This window comes from Pleurodeles waltl, chromosome 1_1 (genome assembly GCF_031143425.1).
Source record: "Pleurodeles waltl isolate 20211129_DDA chromosome 1_1, aPleWal1.hap1.20221129, whole genome shotgun sequence".
NCBI lineage: Eukaryota > Metazoa > Chordata > Amphibia > Caudata > Salamandridae > Pleurodeles > Pleurodeles waltl.
The window spans coordinates 989,216,228-989,239,042 of NC_090436.1; positions in this window are offsets into that span (position 1 = coordinate 989,216,228).

Here is a 22,815-nt window from a genome sequence, read left to right on the forward strand (position 1 = left end):
TGACCGAATACCTTAGAGCTAACATCGCCCCTAATGGCCTTTTAGTGTCCAACATGCCCAGGATTTTCCTTCAAGACCTAGCGTTTAGGAAGGACTGGGCTCAGATAGCCTGGAAGTGTACCAGAGATTGGCTAGTCCTCATTATCAACACTTCCAGACGCCTGGCGGACTCTATCTCCATCCAGATCACCTCTTTAGAGGGTACCTTGAGAACCACTGTGACCCTGGCTGCATTCAAAAGCCGGCTGGCTGAGATTAATGCAGAATTAAATGAAACTAAAGACTTTCTGACCAACCAGAAGATTTCAAAACTCCAAAAAGATATTACTAGATTTAGTCGGGAGAAAGTCTACCCCTACACTCAAGAAGATTTCGAGACTGACGGTCAGTCCCGTTCTTCAGATGAGTCCCAGTCCTCTTTCAAAAAATCAAGGAAAACTAGTAACAGCTCATCCTCGGATGGATGGAGCACAGACGAGAATCCATCTGCTCCACCATTCTACAACTATTCCCCTTTTCCTATCAACCAACATATGCCCTGGCAGCCCCCCTATCCCTTCTACCAACCCTGCCCCTTCATGCCATACATGCCTTTTTTAGGCAGAGGCCGGGGCAGAGGGAGAGGCAGAAGAAGAGGCAGAGGCAGACGAGTTCAATGGGCTATGGAAGAACCCCAGATGATCACCAGGAGTCAAGGCAAAAACCAACCTCCGAGAACCTAGTAGTCAACTTGTCTACTAGACAATTTACTGAGACCGAAACCAGGGTGCTCAATCGAGGCCTGGGCTTCGTCCCTACACCTATTTAAGATTCTTTCAGGCTTAATTGTGAACTCTCACAATTCTTCCGCAAAATCAGACTACAATTCTACTTTTCAGATACTCCATCTGATAGCACCCAGACAGATTCTGGACTAAGACCTAAATCGACATTCACTCCACCTCCAACATCTATCCCATGCGAGGTTCTAGCCTTCGAAAAAGCGGTCTTAACCGACCTGGCAACGATACACCCGAAACGTCCTTTTATTAACATTCCTACCATTGAAAGGAAAGCTTTAAGGACACTGGATGAAGACATCTCCATTGTCATCAAGCAAGCTGACAAGGGAGGAGCTATAGTGATAATAAACACCGTGGACTACCGACAAGAGTGCCTACGGTTGTTGAGCGATAACACTTACTAAGCAAAGATCAATAGAGACCCCACCCCTAGATTACAATCTCAGATTAAGTCAATGATCCTAGAAGCAACTAGCAATGCGTGGATCTCTCCCAAAGAGGCGGCTTTTCTGAACACTCCACATCCTAAAGTTCCATACTTTTACTGCCTCCCTAAGATCCACAAAGGGATCTTACCACCGCCGGGACGGCCGATTGTGTCAGGCATAGGGTCTTTACTAGAACCATTATCCGTTTTTTGCGACCATTTTTTACAACCCCTGGTTAAGAAATCCTCTACCTATCTTCAGGATACCAAGGATGTATTGAATTTGATTGAACTAGTCAATGACACTGTCGACGTCCATGGTTTGATCACTCTGGACGTCGAGGCACTATATACAAACATACCACAAGATGCGACTCTGCAGGTAGTAGAAACCACGCTCTTAGAGAACAGTGAAAACCTTACGTCACCTGTCTCCTTTATTATGCAGTGTGCAAATTTGGCAATGACTGAGAACTCTTTTCAGTTCGAGGATCAATTCTACCACCAGATAAGGGGTACTTGCATGGGAAGCACTTTTGCCCCCAGTTTAGCATGTTTGTATATGTACAACTTCGAGAAGCAATACATTTTACCACCCTCTAACCCGTTTTCTACCAACATCAAATTATGGCGTCGTTATATCGATGACATTTTGATAGTATGGCATGGTTCGCTCACTGTTGCCTCAACCTTCACGGATTGGGTGAATACTCTCAATCCTTTCTTGAAATTTACATCGACAGTGTCAACCAAAGAGATCAGTTTCTTGGATTTATTGATCACTATTCAGGGTGGCAAACTAACCACCAGTACATACCACAAATCTACTGATCGGAACAGCCTTTTGACATACGACAGCCATCACCCCAAATCGTTACGTGATAACTTGCCATTTGGCCAATTTCTGCGGATAAGACGAAACTGCAGTTCAACACAGATGTATAATACTCAAGCCAATGAGCTAAAAACTAAATTGCTAGCACGCAATTACCCTCAGGACATAGTCGAACGAGCCCGGAAAAGAGCGAGGAATAATAATCGTGAACCATTACTCGCACAAAACACCAGGGACACCAATAACCTGCTGACATGTGTAACTACCTTCACTCCTCTATCTAATAAGATTAAAAGTCTCATCATGAAAAGATGGTCAATACTTGGCAGCGGTGGTTGCACAATTCCAAGACCCTTATTCGCATTCAAACGTTCCCAGAACATCAAGGACTTGATAATACACACACGTCCGAGAAACACTATCCAGACGCAGTCAACACTATGGAATCTCCCTCCGGTATCAGGACATTATCCTTGTGGACAATGTAATGTGGGTGCTTTGACTCACCAGACCAAGACACTTGACTTGGCCCCAATCGGCCGATGGAACCTGACAAAACACACTAATTGCAATACTAAGAATTGTATCTACATGATAACATGTCCCTGTGGTCTTCGGTACATCGGAATGACCTCTAGACCCGTCAAGATACGGATCAATGGGCATAGAAGCAACATCAGATGCGGACGTGTAACCACGAAACTATGCGCCCATTTCTTGGAATTACCACACAGACCTGATGATTTATGCTGGGTTATTTTGGAATCCCCTAGCTATATTAACGATTCCTCCCAATCACTATTCAGGCTTGAACAACGATGGGTATTCAAACTACACACTAATACCAATGGTTTGAATGATGATATTCCTTGGGTATCACTGTCCCGTTAGTTCCCTTTATGACTATACTGCCCCATTTATATCATGACTGAATAACATGTCAATTTTTCATAATTTTTTTAATTTACCGACTTGCTAATCCCAGGTGCTTCACAGAGTATCCACTTGTACTATATTTAGCCTTCAGAAGAGGTTACAATGACTCAGCCATTTTTTCTTAGAATTTTTTTAAATCGACCAGCAGTGGGGACATCCCTAGGTCTCTCTGTCTAATCACTGCACCCTGACATACCTACCAGCATACTATTTGGTGCCCATTTAGTGCATTTTTACACACCATTCTCGCTATTTCTAACTAGAAGAGCACCTCTCTACAAGATGGCCGCCACATTGTGGTTTCCCGAGATTGCCGAGTCTATTACTCTTAGTCCACCTTTATTTTTACTTTTATGGTGACGCGACCACGTGACGCGGAAGCACCCAGCCTCCGCGTCTGGTTTGAAATTTCTTCGAGTCCGTCCCCGTTTCACCATTTCGGGGTCAGCATGCCGCGGGTAGGTTTCTGCAAGGAGAACGGCGAGTCCAAAGTAAGTTACGAAGGGCTGAGTAAGCGTTCTTTACTTGTTGACTGTTGGACTCCTTGCACTGTTTAGGATCCCCGCCAGCATATACCTTTAATCTAAGGTTTGGTGCTTGGACACCGTAAAAAACTCGATATCTCGTAAACAGTTAAGTTTTGATAATGGCAACTAAGTTCCGAATCTCTGAGAGATGCATGAGGTTAGAGGGGAAGGATGAAGGTGTTGCTTTCCATTTATCCCTCTTCTGTGCTTTCCATTTATCCTTATCATTTGGGATCAGTCAGAGACAGTTGCGATATAAGGCATGTTAAAGGACTTTTGAAAGTGGGGTCATTTTTTTAAGACTACTTATAACTATGAAGTCTGTTTCACCATTATGTACTGTTAAATGGGACAACACAATGTACACCACTTTGTGCGCTTATTACATATATTGCACTAACCCTTTTTATGATGTGTAACCCCTGTCAGAAGTGACTGGCTGTATCGTGCTATTCCCCAAGGGGCCCCCCACTTGATGAGGGATGGTAAGCAGATGTTTTTCTTATTTATTTATCAAACATCACTCAGCTCACCATTTCACTTTGGGTGCGATGGTCATTTAACCGTGTTTTCTATACTATATTTGTTTGTACTTATTATTCTCTAGGGCAACCTTTTTTTGATTCAGAATTTTGACAAGACAGTTTATACAAATGTAAGTGACTGTTACTCTCTCTCATATATATTAGAAATAATGCTATAGAGTCAGGAGAAGCTCAGTTGATTATAGGTCCTGATGAAGCGTTAAAGGATCTTTCATGACCACACTACGCGAAACATGTTGACCAGACCCTAGGGGTCAGGTGACAATTTCCCAGATCCCCAGGCTTTTTTCTAAAGTGGTTGAGCATTATCCTCATCCTCCACTTTCTTATTTGTTTTTAATCTTGATCGTAACTCCTTGAGATAACCAGTAAAGTAGATTACTTAGGGGTTCCTTATCAATTTTAATATTCACTCTCCTGCAACAATAAGCGTCTGACCTGCATTAATTTAACGGCAGCCACATAATAAAAAGATCTCCGGTAAAGAGCCCCCGAAAGGGGAGCCCGTCAGATATTGCACCGCCGGTCTGACGAGGAGCTTCCCGATGATGAAGCATGACACCCTTCTGGGTGTGTGAGGGCTCTTGCTCCTGATACTTTAATTGTCTCCCTAGAACTAGGAACAGTGTACCTTTTTGTTGTCGACTAATCCTATTGGGAGAACGTACACTGGACCTTTAACCCTCCCTATCCCTCTTTTTGTTGACCTCTTTGTTTAAAGCCAGTTTAATTTCATAGGTGAGGATGCCCATTTTAATAGAGGCTAAATTAGGAATCCATTTTGTATGAAGTATTTGAGATACTGTATTACTGACGTCCTGCCAGAACTTTTTGGTGGAGGTGCATTCCATTAGCATGTTTTTTAGGTCTCCTGTTTCCTTTTCACAGCTCCAGCATCTGTCGGAGGATCGGAGGCCTAGTTTATAAAGTTTTGCCGGAGTCCAGTAGGCCATATTGGCAATCCTGTATCTGCTTTGTGCTAGTGATAGAGTTATTATGTTGGAAGTGGGATTACTCCAGGTAGATGATCAGTCCGGTGAGACCTTTAGGCCCATATTTATACTTTTTTAGCGCCGCATTTGTGTCGTTTTTTGACGCAAAATCGTCGCAAACTTACAAAATTCTATTGAAATGTAAGTTTGCGCCGATTTTGCGTCAAAAAACGACGCACATGCGGCGCTAAAAAAGTATAAATATGGGCCTTAGAGTGCTGTTGGAGTATGATAGTAGAGTTTCCCACTTGTCTTGTGTTGGTTTATTTAGTGAGGTTTTTGTGGAGGATAGGAGGGAGTACAGTTTGGAAGCTAAGTGAAAGCCTTTGGTGAATTTTTCTAATGTGCTGGGAAGGTCGGGTGGGTTGGAGGTTTATGTTTGGCTATTAGGTATTTTATTTAAACTAAATTGTAAAAGTCTAGGTTGTTTAAGTCAAATTTGTCTTCAATCTTTGACAATGGTATGGGTTCTGAGGGGGTGGCAATATCTCTCACCAGGAGAATATATTTTTCCAACCATTTCTCTATACACATCGTTCTCCCTTCTAGTTTTAAGTTTTCATTGTGCCATTGGGAGGCTACACATGAGTGTTTAATTTTGTTGGGTAGTTTGCTGTAAGTTTTTTGGAGCGCCTGTGGTGTGCTGGATACAAGGTTTATAGAGAGGCATGTTTTAATTTTTTTGACAGTTAGAAGTGAAGTGAGGGATAAGGGTTTAGCGAGGACGATTTCAATACTGAGCCATGGTGGTGAGGGGTTGGTGGTGGTTAGGATCCAGTGGCTCCCCTATTTTGCTACAAAGGCATGTTGGTATCTCCAGTAGTCAGGTATGTTTAGGCCACCAAGTTTTTTAGGAAGTATCAGTTGCTTTAGGGCTATTCAGGGCTTTTTAGACATCAAAGGAATTCATCATGTAACGTGTCTATTTTAGTAAAAAAAGGTGTCTGAGAGGTATATGGGGGACACGCTGATTAAAAAGTTAATGAGGGGGGTAATCATCATTTTGATAGATTCTATTCTACTTCACCAAGCTAACCCACCAAGTAATGAACTTGGTTGCCCATTTGCCGAAGTTATCTTTGGTGTTATTTAACATATTTTTCTCATTGAGCTCGATGGAGTCTTTAAGGTTATGGGTGAACCATATGCCCATGTATTTTATCTTATCTGGTGCCCAATGGGGTCCATAGGGCCTGATGTATGAACTGTTGCAATACACATTGAAAGGAAGAACCTCTGTCTTTTCCTTGTTGAGGCAGTGGCCTGGCACCTTAGAGTAGTTGTTGATGGTGGATATGATGTGCAGCAAGGCTAAGTCTGCCTGAGTGGTAAAAAGGAGAATGTTATCCACGTAGGTGGCTAATTTTTGTGGGCTTGATGACAAAGGGATACCAGGGATGAATGAATTTTCTCTGATCAATGTAAGTAGGGGTTCTAGCGTTAGTAGAAATAGTAGGGGGAAGTTGGCATCCTTTTCACTTTCCATGTTGTAGGTAAAAGGGATTAGATGACTTCCCATTGTTGTTTATTCTAACTTTCGGTTCTTTGTATAGAGCAAGGACCATTTTTGAGAGAGCAGGGCCAAAGTTGAAGGAGGTTAGTGAGGCTTGAAGGAAGGTCAAGGGTACCTTATCAAAGGCCTTCTCTGCATATAGTGCTATTGCGCAGGCTGGTTGGTGCAGGTGATTGAGAGGGATGTATTATGTTTTTGAGAATGGGGTCTATTCTGAGAATCTTTGTGTATATTTTGCAGTCTGTGTTTATAAGGAATGTGGGTCAGTAGTTCTTGGGTTTGGATGGGTCTTTCCCTTCTTTCAGTATAACAATTATGGCTGCCTCTGTGGCGGAGCCTTCAACGGAGCCAGTGGAGAAGAAGTGGGCAAATAAGTCTTCTAAGGGAGTGATTAGGGAGGTAACCCAAGTTTGATAGAATGACGCCGGGAAGTTGCTTGCACTGGGGGCCTTCCTAGCTTTCATTGTTTTGATCCAGTTTATGATTTCTTTGTGAGAAATCAACTGTCTTAGTGATTCTTTTGTTGACTCATCTAACTTAGTTACATTAATTTTGCTCAGGTAATTTAAGCATATGTCATAATGTGTTATTACTTTTGGAGTAGAGGGAATGGTAATATTTTTCAAAGGTATTTAGGATGTCCTTCTTGTTTGGCGATGTGATGCCATGTTTGTCGGTAATAGAGATAATTCTTGTTTTCTGACAGGCCTGTTTTAAATAAGACAGTATTTTGCCAACTTAATTACGTCCACAGGAATAGATGCCTTTGTATTTTTGGTCTATTAGGTGGGTTTTGTTACTCAAAATCTTGTTGTATTCATACTTGAGTTTTATTAGATTGTTTAATTGAGTTTTGTCTTTGGTGCATTTGAGATCTTTCTCTAATGCTTTTATTTTTAGTTGTAGTTGGTCTAAGGTTTTGTTGACAGGTTTGTTGTCTTTGACATAAGTTTAATCATGTGCCCGTGGATAGTTCATTTTAGGGCGTCCCAGATGACTTGTGCATTTGGACCAGAGGACCTTTTAAGTTCTATGTATTCATCGACCTTCTCTGTGAGAAGGTGGTTCATTCTCCATGTTTTTTTCCTCATGTATTGCAAGCAATATCGTAGAGTAATGAAATACAGGTATGGTCTGAGACTAGGATTGGTTCAATGGTTAGGGAAGAGGTGGCTAGGACATACGTTTTGTCAATTAAGATATAATCGATGTGAGACAATATATTGTGCAGATTGGAAAAAAATGAGTAATCCTTCCCTGTGAGATTGAATAATGTCAATATGTCTTTAAATTTAAGATAATTGCATGTTTAGCATTTGTTTATGGGATCTGTTGTGTTTGAATTCACATGCAGAATTTCTGTCAAGGGTGGCATCCCATGGTAAATTGAAATCTCCTCCTAGAATCATTCTGAAATTGAGAGGTAAAGTTGAGAGTTTTTTTTATTGAGATTAATCCAAAAGGTAGGGTTGTCATTATTGGGGACATAGATGTTCATGACATGATTTAAGTGTTGTCCCTCTGTATTTTAGTAAGAAGCCATCTGCCTTCCGTGTCTGCTCCTGAGGACAGGATAGTGAGGCCAGAGGCTTTCGAGATAAGGGTAATAAGCAATTTTTTGCCCGTGGCTAAGGCTCATGATAAGTCCCTAACCCATGCTTTTTTAGGAAGATTGCCTCTTTCATGGCCACCTTGGTTTCTTGAAGGAGAATCAGGTCACCTTTAAGTTTATGTGTATATTGTAGGAGTTTCTGTGATTTGGTTGGGTGTGTTTGAAGGAATGCCATGGGTGAGGGGAAGCTGAATGGGTGAGAGAGGAAGGAGAGGGGGTAGGTAGGATGGAAAGGAAATAGTAGAGTAGCACAGCATAGGACATGTTGAAAAATATAAAAGGTAAAAAGGAAATGGAGAAGAAAATGATAGTATAGTGATTGAATAAATATTTGTGATGAGAATCTAGAAACCATGGAGAGGTATCTAACAAAATCTAACTGAAGACAGGTGGTAGAGGCCAAGAGTGGTCAAGCCTAGATCCACGCCCTGTATTAAAAAAGTGCATTAAAAAGAGTGCGCATTAAGAGTCACAACAGTGTCTAAATATGGGGTATTTTCTTATATTGTATGTTGGCTGGAGTACCTGGTGTTGTTTCCATGGTGGTGGCTAGTGAGTTAGATGCCATTTAGTGGGAGTGGATAATAATGTGTATTCTGTTGTTTATGTATTTGCAGGTATAACAGTTGTAGTATATATAAGTGACTATATTTGTAGTGACTGAGGTGGCTATTTGTGGGGCGAGTGTTAGTTGGTGACGCATGTCATTATTTCTGCTGAGTTAAGTTTTTATGTCAAGAGTTAAGGTTGTGAAAAATGGTACTCAATGTGTTTCATAATTATGGAGTTCAATGTACAGTTTGCAGTAAATTCTACACTTATTGTCATTATAGTGCTAACATAATATCAACATAGTGTCAACGTTGAGCCAACAGAGTTTCAACGAGTTATCAGTGTTTACCTAGAACCAATATATTATCAACTTAGCACCAGCATAATGTTCACATTCTCAACATAGAATCAATACATATCGAAGTGAGTAAGTTAAGTGACACCAGGTTATTGTATTACTGGCAGTAAAGGCAAGCATTAAGGATTTTTGTACTGTCCAACCTGTGGGTCAAAACACAGTTTCAATAGCAATTGGACAACAGCTAAGTACCAATTGGATGGTATTATATTTGTATCATATTATTATCAGTGTGAGGCTGGTATCAATATTAATTAATGTCAATATGAGATTTGATGAATCTAAATTATGTCGAAAGTGAGAAGATGAAGGTAAAACATTGCGATAAATCCGTCATCAGGTTGAAGGCAATTATAAAACATCTGATTTAGCCAAAGCAGGTGGAAGGTGGTTATAGCGAACAAGTACCAGTCATTGAAGAAGAGAAGAGAAATCTTACCATTGGTTAGGGTTAACAGTAGGTTGTTAGATTTACTGTTAGGTTATTTGTAGGTTACTAGGTGCTAGTTAGTTAGTTTGGTTAATTGAGGTTGCTGACCACTTTATTTATTCTGTCTCAGTTTGAAGAAGTGGAAGCAACTCAAACAAATATTTTGGCCTGTAATAGTTATTATGGAAGAATGAGTTTGTACGCCCATGTGTCAATCCCATGGGTTAATCAGAGTTCTGCATCGTTATCGGAAAAATAACTTGAATTGTGTTTTTATTAGGCCGTTTGTGGGCAGCCTTGATTATCCTGTGTTACTAGTGAGTAGAAAGTTAGTGAAAGTTAGTAGGAAGGATTTGTGTTAAGTGTTAGCCATTCCTTTCGAGTTTTTAAGAAGTCATTTCAAGGTCTTGGATTTCTGCAATGTAGGAGTCCAGTGCCTTAGGGTCTTCACAAATGATGGTTTTGCTTTTGTAAGTTGTTTTTATTCATGCAGGACCAATAAATGAAAATTGTATTGACAGATTATTCAGAGTTTTCCTTTGAGAAAGGAACCCCTTTCATTTCTTGACAGTGTCTTAGGAGTAATCTTGAGAGATCACAATAGAGGCGTCTTGCCACTTAATTCTCTGTATTTTCTTCATCTGTGTGGGAATGGCTTCACTATGTGAGTAGCAGAGAGGTCTAAAAATAAGGGCACTTGGAGCTCCACTGTTTGCGGGCTTATGAGTGGACACTGTGGCCCTCATTATGACATTGGCGGTAAATCCCACTTACAGCCACACTGACTGCCGCCAACTTACTGCCACCGTGGCGGATATCCGTTCACCATATTATGACACACACACACCAATCCGTCAGTTTTCAGCCACATACAGAAATCCGCAAGCCCAAAGGTCAGTGGTAAACTGGCGGTATCAAAATCCACACCGTTACGCCAACAGAACAACGCCCATCACATTATGACCCACGAATCACCATGGCGGACATTCAATAGCAGTAAACCATTGACAGTACATACTGCCGCGCTCAAAATGGACACACACATGGAAAACAACACCACATTGGACAATTCAAACAACATAAACACACCCACACCACTATAAAACACCCACCCACATTACCCACAACCCATCAAGACCACTGACACAACTAGAGCCACACACTATTTACACCTATACACCACTCATGCACCCCACATCACACACCCCAACATATTACCCAACACACCCTCACCTATACACCTCACACAACACCCATGGCACCACAAAGACACCCCGTTTCACAGAGGAGGAGTTAAGGGTCATGCTGGAGGAAATTATCAGGGTAGAGCCACAGTTATTTGGAGCACAGGTGTTGCAGATATCGATAGCTAGGAAGATGGAGCTATGGTAGGGAATCGTGGACAGGGTCAATGCCGTGGGACAGCACTCAAGAACTAGGGATGACATCAGGAAGAGGTGGAACGGCCTACGGGGGAAGGTACGTTCCACTGCAGCAAGACACCAGCTCGCTGTACAGAGGACTGGCGGTGGACCCCGCCTCTTCCCCCGCAACTTACAGCATGGGAGGAGCAAGTCTTGGCAATCCTGCATCCTGAGGGCCTGGTCGGAGTAGGAGGAGGACTGGACTCTGGTAAGTCAACTCTCTACTACTACTACCCCCCTACCTGCATGCCATCACATACCCCCACCCTCGCTCCCATCACTCCACTCCATCCCACACACCCCACCATCACATCTCACTAATCCCGGTGCCAAGCCCTGCATGCTCTACCACTGCATGGACACCCCTCACAGCCCTAAACAGACTAAACAAGACCCTTCATCTTGCAGTCGCATTACTGCACAGTATGTCACCCTCCACTGCTTTTTGTCCGCATCAAATTCCCTCTTTCTTTTCACTCTGGTGACGATGTGTTTAGATGCTTTTCTTGGAATTATGGATTGATTCTAGCCTTTTTATTAAGATGTTTCCCATTATTATTATCTGGCACAGCTCCCCTATTTGGGATTTTTGAGTCAAAATTTTCTACTTATATAAACTAAGACAATTTGTTATTCCTGTTTCACATTATAGAAAAATCTATTTTTGCCTCCCATGGCAGTGAGGATGAGAACGATGAGGTTCATAGACAAAACCTACACTGCTAACCCAGCATTTGCTTCTATTCACAATGAACTGTCCTCTTGTTCTTTAGTTGTGGCTAATGGCATTAGGTGTTGCAGAAAACGTTCCCCTCTCCTGCTGGTAGTAACAGGTTGCTCCATGTAAACTGTCCCCTTTACTGTTGGTAGTAACAGGTGGTAATGCAGAATTTTGGTTGTACCATCATACCTCACAGAAGTGATGTGATAATACTGTATTATTGATAATACATGTAAGGTGTGTCTTTATGGTACTGATGTAAAGTGAAGTACCTAAATCATTGTTGTAGGTATATTCACTGTAGGGAATTAGGAGTCTATACCCATGTGTTTTCCAGTGTGTGATTTTAAGATGCTGAATTATAATATTAATGTACATCTATATTCATGTAATTTTGACCATGGTATTATGATGTAGCCACATATGATCTGTTTCATTTATGAGATATGTATTTGTTTATAATTGTTAAATGAACTTATAATCATGTATTCAAAATGTGCATTAATGCCATGTTAGCATGACTGATGGCCTGAAATGTTTGATTTCTAGTTTTAACCTTCAACGTGGAATTTGCTTTCATTGTAATATTCTTTATTTGCAGGTTCGTCTGTGCACCTCTGCAGTTAAGGAAAGGCATTTGTGTGTGGATGAGAGTGGGGTATATAAGGATACTTTGGCAAGGACAAAAGGAGTGCTAGTGATCTGAGAAGAAAGAACTCCAATACAGGGTGATATTCAAGGTCATTCTGATGTCCAAATAGTGGGATGCGAGGTTTGATGGGAGTTGCTAGATTCAACTATGCAAAGACGATGGAAAAATACTGCTCTGGATGACGTAGTCTTCTCAAAGGTTTTGTGGGTTTAATTGGAATGCACTTAATTAGATGAGGACACATTCCCTTTGGCATTTGAGGCTTCTGGTATATTGACACTTTCCAATATTCTCATTAATTCTCATGTATTTCCTCTATTTTCCTTAGTTTGGTTTAGGGCACTAGGCTAATTTAAGGTTTCCAATGAATATGCAAGAGGATTAAAACCTGTAAACTGATCACATCTTGTTCCTCAACTTTTATATTGCTTCTACTGAGATTCTTGTATGCGTATGCTTATAAGATTCAATTATGTGCAATGCTTTACCTCAGCTTTGGTGATTCTTTACCTATACGGCATGTTTTTGAGATTCATTTTCATTAGTTTTGCTCTAAATGTGTAATAAAGCTTTGAACTTTACCCTCCGCCTCGTGGATTTAATGTGAGACCAAATAGGTTACACTGTTATTTGAGGTGTTAATTTTAACTCCCCTTATCCCTTAGGACTCCTAAAAAGGTCTGTTGGAAGAAGAGAAGCAGGAATATGGGCACAAGCGTCATCACAGCCTGCTCCATTTCGCTTCGGGAATGGTGCAAGGAATAATAATTCTGAGGGTGATATTTAGAGTAAAAAAATAAGTAATTCAGTTAAGCAGTAAAAAATAGGCAGGAACACTCATCCACCTCCTGCATGGCATCAGTCATCTTCTAAAAATTGGCTTTCCTTCTCTATCAGAATTGTGATCAGTTATGTATGTTCCATCACACAAAGATCCAGACCTAAAATGAGAGATATTAGCACCTAATGATCTAGGCTAGAACAATCACAAAGATACAACTTTTGCAAAAACGTATCAAGACTTTGCGCCACCCCAAAGTCAGACAAAGTAAAAAAAAAAAACTGTTCAAAATAGTACTTTGAGCTGCTTCACACCACTTTAAGTGGAGGGATCGACTTCTTCCTAGTATCTCATTTTTGGGATAGAATTGTTTCTGATATATATCCAACCCCTTTTCGGATCAACCGTTCCATTGGTACAACTAACCTTCTCTGATCAGCAGCGAAAAAGACCCAGGTGGTCTCTTGATAAATCTCTATTAACTAATGAAGGCTGGACCTCTGCACTCAAAGTATCCATTGCCAAGTTTCTCATTAGAAATGAAGCAACTGCCTCTATCTTAGCTGTCTGGGAGTCATGCAAGGCACACATTGGAGGGGAAGCCATAGCTTTTAATACTTTTCTTAGGAAAGCCAAGAAGGAGAAAGTAAACAGCCTTCAGCAGGAACTCAATTACGCCACACGCCTACATCAGTCACTTGACGATCACAAATCATGGACTCGCCTCCATGATGCTAAAACCCAATTGAAGAATCTTTTCTTACAACAAGAGATTGTCCATTATAATACATGCTTTCAGCAATATTATGAAGAGAATGAGCATGTAGGTAAATTCTTAGCACACTATATTAAAAAAACACCAGAATAGTTTCCTTAATCAAATCCATTTTTGACGAATCCCAGGGGCACATGGCAGACCATGCTAAGGAGATAGGAAAGGTGTTTCTAACGCATTACACAAATATCTATACTCCCAAGTCAGCTACAAATGATGAGCTCATTAACAAATATCTTGGATCAGTCTCTCTACGAGTCTCGACCAAGAGCTCCAATCTACACTGCTGCAGCCAATCACTAAAATAGAGGTGGCAGAAGCCATTAGGGATTCTCCAAATGGCAAAGCTCCCAGGGAAGATGGTCTTCCAGGGGAGTTGTATAAAATACTGTCTGAGCAGATTGCGGCGACCTTAGCCACACTCTTTAATGCAATACTCAATAGCAAAAATGTACCTAGTTCATTTACCCAGGCAGTAATTGTCAGCTTTCTTAGAAAAGACAAACCTGCCAAAAAAACTGATTTTTACCTTCCTATTAGTCTTCTTAATAATGATTATAAGATCCTTATGCAAATCTGGGCAGCTCGTATTACACCCTTAGCCCAGGGTCTTCATCACCATTATCAGTTTGGTTTCTTCCCGGGAAGATAAATCTCTACCAACACAAACTTTCTGCTTCAGGCAATTGATTATTACTCTACTAATAAAATGAATGCAGCTGCAATAATGCTAGATGCGGAAAAAGCTTTTGACCTTGTGCAATGGGAGCTCCTTTTTGCAATCCTTCAAAAATTCAAATTTCCTAATAAAATAGTCAAACATGTTTCCAATTTTTACCAAGGGGCAGAGGCTAGCATTTTAATCAGTTCACAAGGAATTGGTAAGGTTTCAATACGGCATGGGACGCGGCAGGGATGCCCTCTGTCTCAGGTCCTTTTTGCTCTTTTTATCGAGCCATTGGCATCTGCCCTGAGGCAGGATATTTCTATAAAACCCCTATTACCAGGTGCCTCCAAGCTAAAACTTTTTGCGGATGATGCAATCTTCTACCTTGCGGCAGACTCTCAGAGTTTTGAAAAGGCCTTTAGCGAAATCCAAACGTTTTCCAACCGGGGAGGCTATCGGATTAATAAATCCAAATCCGAGGCTTTGCTTTTCAATGCTCAAGATTCAATATTGTCAGCCGAGATGCAAACTAATTATAGGACTCCTCATCCTATCAGATACTTAAGCGTTTTTGTCACTCACAATATGTCCAAACTTTACTTGATGAACTACCTTGCAACACTCAAGAAAGCACAGGCTCTCATGCTTAAATGGCAGAATTTACCATTAACAATTATCGGCCACATTGCCTTGATCAAAATGGTGATACTACCTTTATTTTTATTTATATTTTCTAACGTTATGATCAAGGCTCCTCAAAAGTTGTTCAAGGATCTCAATGTAATACTACGTGAATTCATTTGGTCAAACAAAAAACCTCACACTCGGCTGGATACAGTGCAGCTCACTATAGAGGATGGTGGCCTAGCCTTCCCCGTTTTAAAAAGTATTATTAATAGGTAACCTACATAGATTGGATGGTAAGTGCTTCTTCCATACATCAATGTTGATTCATACTTCTATTTGAAACAGATGCTTCTTGAGAACAATATTCATTTGTGTCATTTTCTTAAAATGCCGTGGCTTCCGTAACACACCAGGTACAAGATCCCAAATCTTCTTTGGTCCAGAGATGTAGAACTTCAACTAAACTATCATTTTACTTGGATCCACCCAACTATTCCCTTAAGAGAAGCTGTTGCATTTGGGATTCTTCTTGCTACCAAAGCCCTTAACGACTGGGAAAATCTGGGGTTGGGATAGCTTCAAGATTTTCTAGTGGGAGATAGTGTCATGCCATGGACACAACTCCAAAGTAGAAACCCAGCTATTCCATCACGTTTAATCTTCTTGTACCTCCAGATTCTTCACTTTATCGGATCAATGAGTTTTTCAGGCCAATGTTCAGCAGAGTCACTATCTTTCAGAATTACACAAGCCATGTGGGTGCTGAAACGGACAAGGGTCAGTAACTGGTATAGTATCTAGAAGACCTGCCAGCTAAAGTTCTCCCTCCTGCTCTAAGCAGAATAGCAGAAGTTACAGTTTGCGTGATTGATCCCCAGACGTGGAAACATTATAATAACTTTTCCTCTAAAGCCTTAAGAGTCGCAAATTTTAAGAAAATGTAATTCCTCAATAAGTGGATGCTTTACTATACTCCCGTGCAACTTAACAAGATGGACCCATAAATTTCAAGCAACTGTTTCCAATGCCATTGTGAGGTTGGGGATTGGGTTCATGTCTCTTATCTTTGCCCTGCTGTCATTAATTTGTGGGTCAAAATTTTCCAATCGATTAGTTTGAAATTTCAGGCAGCGTTAGCACTAGAACCACTGGGCACTTTTCGGCATATCTAATCATCCCGTGCTTTGCAAATACGCAAAATAATACTTTTTTATTGCAACTTTGATTTCCAAATCCCTGATCCTACAACAATGGAAGACCTCCCTAGCTCCAACATATGATCTTTGGGGAAAAAAAATGAGAGCTGTCCAAGCCAAAGAATTTCTGTATGCACAAAGAATCGGGCCACACAGAAATATCATGCCATTTGTGAAGAGACTTTTTCATCCTTTAATTCTGAACTTAATCCTATTCAATGAATATTGATTCAGCACACTTTTATGATTCACTAGATTAGTATTACTATGTAAAAGAAGTGCAACAAAACTCAATACAAAGCACTGTACTGTATTGTATTGATTTTCACCCATGTTTAGTTATCATGATTCGAAATTTCAAAGTTTAAATGTCGTACCTGCTCGTATTGTGTAATAAAAATATATTTAAAACAAAAAAAGAAAGAAAGGAGTGCTGCATGAGTGATACTTGGGCATTCCATTGAAATGAGGCTTTTGACATAAGCCTCAACTAAAATTATCATACTAGGCTTTGCACCCAAATATAACACCTCTTGTAGGCAGGTTCTAGGTTGGAGAGATATATTTAGCTCTCTAAACAGTTCACATATTGCATGTGTGCTACATTATACAGCGCACATGCAATGTGTGCAATGATTTAAAAATTGTCTAGCATCACAAAAGGATGATGGTAGGAGACCTGAAACTTTTCAAACACTCAACCCCAGTCACAGATCTGGGTTAAATCCATTGTTATTTTGCTCAGCATGTCATGCCAGTTTGGACCTAACCTTATGAAAATCAGTCTTGACCCTGGTCCCCATGGGAACAGTCCAGTCCGAGCTGCCAGGACAGCGTCTCCTGGTCCCAGGATGCTTGTTTTCCACTGGATTCAAGCTAGCCTGGCTGATGAGGGCTAATAACCCAAAACCTGTCCCAGGATGCTTGTTTTCCTGCCCAAGAAGGACCTGGCCTGGCAATTTATGCTAGACTGTTCCCATGGGGAGCAGGGTCAAGGCTAATTTGCATATGGCTGGGTCCAAACTGGAATGGTGTGGGGAGCAAAAAATGATAGATTAAACCCAGACCTATGACTGGGGTGAATGGCAATGTTCAGCATTCCATTCATCACCTTTTTGTGTTGAATTTTCACACTAAGTGGGAAGGGTATGCCCAGACGTGGGTCTCATGCTCGCTACACCACTGTATTCCAGCTAGCATGCCTGATGAGGGGTGATACCCCAAAACTGGTCCTAGAATGCCTGTTATCTGGTCCAGGGAGGACCTGGTTTGGCAGTTTGGGCTGGACTGTTCCCATGGGGAAGAGGGTCAATGCTAATTTGCATATGGCTGGGTCCAGACTGCAATGGTGTGGCAAGCAAAATAAGAATGGATTAAACCTAGATCTGTGACTGAGAGGGAATGTTTGACAATGTTGAGCAATCTGTCCATCATCTTTTTGTGTTGTATTTTTGCCCTAAGTGTGGAAGGGTATGCCCAGACGTGGGTCTCATGCTTGTCACACCACCAGATTCAAGCTAGCCTAGCTGATGAGGGGTGATACCCCGAAACCGGTCCCAGGATGCTTGGTTTCTGGAACAGGGAGGACCTGATCTGGCTATTCGGGCTGGACTGCTCCCCAGGGGAGCACGGTCAAGCCTGATTTGCATATGGCTGTGTCCAAACTGGAATGGCTGGGCGAGCAAGTAACAATGGATTACATTCAGATCAGTGACTGTGGGTGAATGTTTGACAATGCTCAATATTCCATCCATCATCTCTTTGTGTTGTATTTTCACCCTAAGTGGGAAGGGTATGCCCAGACGTGAGTCCAGGGCTCGCTGCACCACCGGATTCAAGCTAGCCTGACTGATGAGGGTTGATACCCTAAACCTCGTCTCAGGATGCTTGTTTTGCAGTCAGGGAGGACCTGGCCTGGCAGTTCGGGTTTGATTGTTCCCATGGGGAGCAAAGTCAAGGGTGATTTGCATCCTCCATCCATTCCTCATCTTTTTGTGCAGTACTTAAAAGTTGTCTAGGTGTACACTTTTGTACTGGAAAAGTATTTTTCAGTACAAAACCTGTTTAAGACATCACAACCTCAACTTTCCCATGGTACAAAGGTGTGTGCTTGATGCTAGGCAGCCTGTTTGTGTGCCCGTGCAGGGAAACAGAACTGCAGCAGTCCCTATTTAGTAAATATTGTTCTGCATTGCAGCATCTCCCTTGCACAACATAGCGTTGCAGAGGAATTTTGGCTGCTGTACTGCTTTGCGCTATATCTTAGTTAATCTGCTCTCTTGTGTTGTTTTACTAAACATAGAGGTTGATGCCACGCCTACTTCTGAATCAGATAAATATATGGGGTATGATTCTGCTGTTTGGTTTTTATTTGGGAATCATCAGAAAAAAACAAAATAGACTTTCCAGTTCTTTTCTTTCTGGTAACAAAACTTTTCAGATTTCCGATGTAGTTGATGCACAAAGGAATCCCATATTGACCCTTCTTCACAGCATCATAATTCTTCTGTCACGGTCCCTCTGAACCATGTAGCAAAATACATACATGGCAAAATGTGTGCACTGAGTACAAGGCTCTATGGACTAAACGTAAGGCACAAGGTCCTAACGTTAAAATACAAGGTGGTAGGATAGCCGCTCCTTGAACATTGGATAGTTGAATTATTTTCCCAGTATGGGAGGGAACCCAAGAAAGAGACTTGAAAATAAAGAGTGTCTCCTCTGGACAAATTTTAGAAGACGTGGGCCAATTGTCCAAAAATGTGGCCTTGGCTGAGCAGTTAAAATAATGTGATCCCCCAATAAAGCCTGGCGTTCATTCCAAATGACCCCAGTGAGGGTTTTCTTTCAGCAGGAAAGACAAATATTTCAGTGGATCCTTCAGCTTTACAAAATTGCAAGGTTTCAACTCCATTCCAAATGATCCTCCCCGACCAGTTCCATTCTATATAGAACAATCAGCATTAATTAAGTAGCTTCTGCAGAACAAAGCTACAAAGGAATGTTTCCTACATTCAAGGAGTTTTGTCAGCAACATTTTTCTGCTAAAAAATAAAAATAAAAAGTAATGTTCCATAATCAATTGAAAGGATTGCAGTGATTTTCATTCTTGAAGGTTTATATCCTTTTGTCATCTACTTCAAGATTCAAACTATGGTCCATTTAAGACATTTCCTTCTCCTAGGACACCTGATGTTATGTCTGTATATGAAAGATGTCTATCTGATGCTATTGGTGTGTCAGTGTCAAAGGTAAGATCAAAGCTCTCAATTCAATTCCCTTCAGTTGATTTTATCAGGTTGGTGTTTCACCAGTCTTCCAAAACTAATGGCTTTATCCCTAAGTTCCCAGGGTTTCAAACTCTTGATAAATTCTCACTCAAGATCATTAGCTCTTACTTTAGTGAATACAATCTGCCATCAAACCTGTCCAAAATCTAGGTTTCATTATCAATTTATAAAAATCTTTGTTGACTCCTTCTGAGAAAACAGTGTTCCTGGGTTAAGGGTACACTTTCTACATTCATTATAAAGCAACATATCCCTGATCAAAAATTAAATGAATTGACACATTTTCTAGAAATTCCTAGCATCATGCTAGGATGCCTTACAAGGAATAGATATGTCCATGATCCAGTAAGTACCCTCAATTTCTCTGATATCACCTGACATCCTGCATGCTGTATTTTCAGTTTGCCCATGTGTGCTCACCTTTAACAGGGCTCAAGCAGGTAATGGTGCCCCACTTGCGCCAGTTCCATCCCTCCTCAGACTCCATGACGTGCAGGATCTAACACTTGTCCCTATTCATCTGTAGTTGTCCTCGCAATATTTTGTATCCTGAGGAAACCTTGTGATTATATTTGGCTTTCGAAACACTGTCAACACAATACAAATAAACTGTTTACTTTCCCATGAACTCTATGTGCACAGGCCACTGTGAACCTGTACTGAAGGAATAAAGAGAAGTGCAGTTCATTGTTGTCCACACACCTTTTGTAATTTGTGCCACTGTTTTATTTAGTCCTGGCATTGGGTTCTTGCACAAGGGTCACTTATTCACCTAACGTATTCACCCTTATTCACGCTCAAGGAATTACAATGTGGTTTATGCTGTAATAAACTACTATTTTTGAGACCAGTACCTGTAAATTGGGGTTTGCTATATATATGTATATGTACTATACCTTTCACAGTACATTTGCTGTTCTATTCAATTATTTTTCTTGTGAATTAGTTCTTTGTTAACCAATCATTTTATATGAATGTTGCCCAGGTTCACACAAGGATTTGAGTTGCTTTTCATTTCTGATATAAATGTTTGACAGTTCTAAACATGCTTAAAACGTGCATAATGACTTGGTTACTACCTTGTAATCTTCACTACTAAAGTTTAAATCAGATTACAATTGTTTCCCCCCACACTCCGGAGGGGAATGAGAGAGAATGCAGGACTATGACTTGAAGTAAAGATCACCTGTAAGTAAAAGAGCCATTCTCTACCTCTTCCATCTTCCTCGCCACAGTCCTTACAGCATGAGCACATACCAAAGCCATAATGAAAAAAATTTAAGATACACAAACAATGAAACACCCAGTTTTTTATTTAAAACAGCAATTTCAGAAAGAAACACACAAAACTTCACTCAGCACAGCTGAACCTAAGGAAGAGGAGAAATGGGAAATTAAAATATGATGGTCAGACCATGTAGCTGCTCCACAAATATCCACAAAGCCCTTTTAAAAGCTGCCCAGGAGAAAGAGATGGCCCTTGTGCAGAGTCCCTGAACCTGAGGGGGGAAAGAAAGACGCATATTTGGTAAGTCAAAGTAATCACTGTTTTAATCCACTTGCTTACAGTGGGAACAGCAGGCTTATGACCTTTAAACCCCAACCTAAAGGTGAGAAAAAAAGAATCTACTTTCCGAAAGGAGACAGTTCTTTGAAAATAGATTGTAAGAACCCTGACCAGATCCACTGAGTGCCAAGCAATCTCCTTCTGAGAAGATAGAGAAGGGAAGAAATAGGGAGGGTTAAAACTTGATACATATGAAAAGAGGAAGAAGCCTTAAGGAAAAAGGTTGGGTCAGGTCTCAGCACAACCTTATCCAGAAAGAAATTTAAATATGAGTCATGGCAAAGTAAAGCCCCTATTTCCCCCAATCTACACCCTGAAGTAATGGTGGCAAGAACAAGAACTTTGAAAGTTAAAAACCTCAAACATACAGAGACAAGGGTCTCAAAAGGAGATTCCTTAAAGGCTGAGAGCACCAATGGGATATCCCTTGAAGGAACAGGAAACGAACCACAAGCCTTCTAAGGTAAAAGCTCTACAAAATTAACTACTAACTAAAGAGTCAAAGAGGGCCAAGGAAGGGCCCTGTATAGCTTTGATCACTACTCACTGACTCTTAGAGTGGACACAGCTAAACCTAATAAAAAACATGTCTTAGAATCTTCAGAATCTTACCCCCTCACAGGATTTAGGAATAGACCCAATAGAAGCACACTACCTTGTAAAATTAGGCCAATGTCTTTCATAAAACTTGAGGTTACTACCCTTCCTAGAGTTCTGAATTGAGGCTGTAGTAGCTGAAGATCAGTAGCTTCCTTTCAATCTCCAAACCCCGAGATAAAGACATTGGAGGGAGGACTCTGGCAAAACCTGAAACCTATGAGAAGACAGAACATTTGGAAAAACTCAACGGAGCTGAATTGCTAGTTGTTATAGCAGCGGGAACCAAAGTTGCATTCTCCAGAATAACACCACCAGATGGACCTCTGTATCCTCCTCTTGAATCTTTGATAGAACTATGCTGATGAGTGGAAAAAGAGGGAAGGCAAGGAGGAGACCCTTGAGCCTTCCAAAACTCATCACATTCACCCCGCAGGCCTCCTGACAAGGGAGAAGGGAACAAAACAGGGGCAGAAGAGCAACCCGGGGAAAGGCAAACAGACCGATCCATGGGGATCAGAAATGAACTGCCATTTCCTGAAATGCATGAGGGGATAGGTCAGGGATAGAGAAGACGGCTCAAGCGAATAGAATGCATATTCTTCCTCTCCGGCACATAAATCAATATCAGGAGAGCAGGTTCACCTCCACCCATAACGCTGTCCGTTCCACCAGGGCAGTCAACCAAGGAATCCAGGTATCTTCAAGGGGACTGATGTAGGTCATTGTAACATAGTTGTCCATTCTTATCTGGACTGCTTTCTTTACAATCAGAGGAGCAAAGGCCAAAAGGGCTTTGAGAACTGCTGCCAATTCCCACAAGTTTGAAGAGTTTATCTTCTCCAAAGCTGTCTAAATTCCCTGATGAGGTAGAATCCCCATGGTAGCACACCTGCCCAGACTGATTGAATCTGTAGAGATAGTCACAGGAAGAGGGAGAGATAAAGGAACTCCGACCCAAGAATGGAAAGGTTTACCCACTGTTGTAACTTCTGAACAGTCTCTGGAG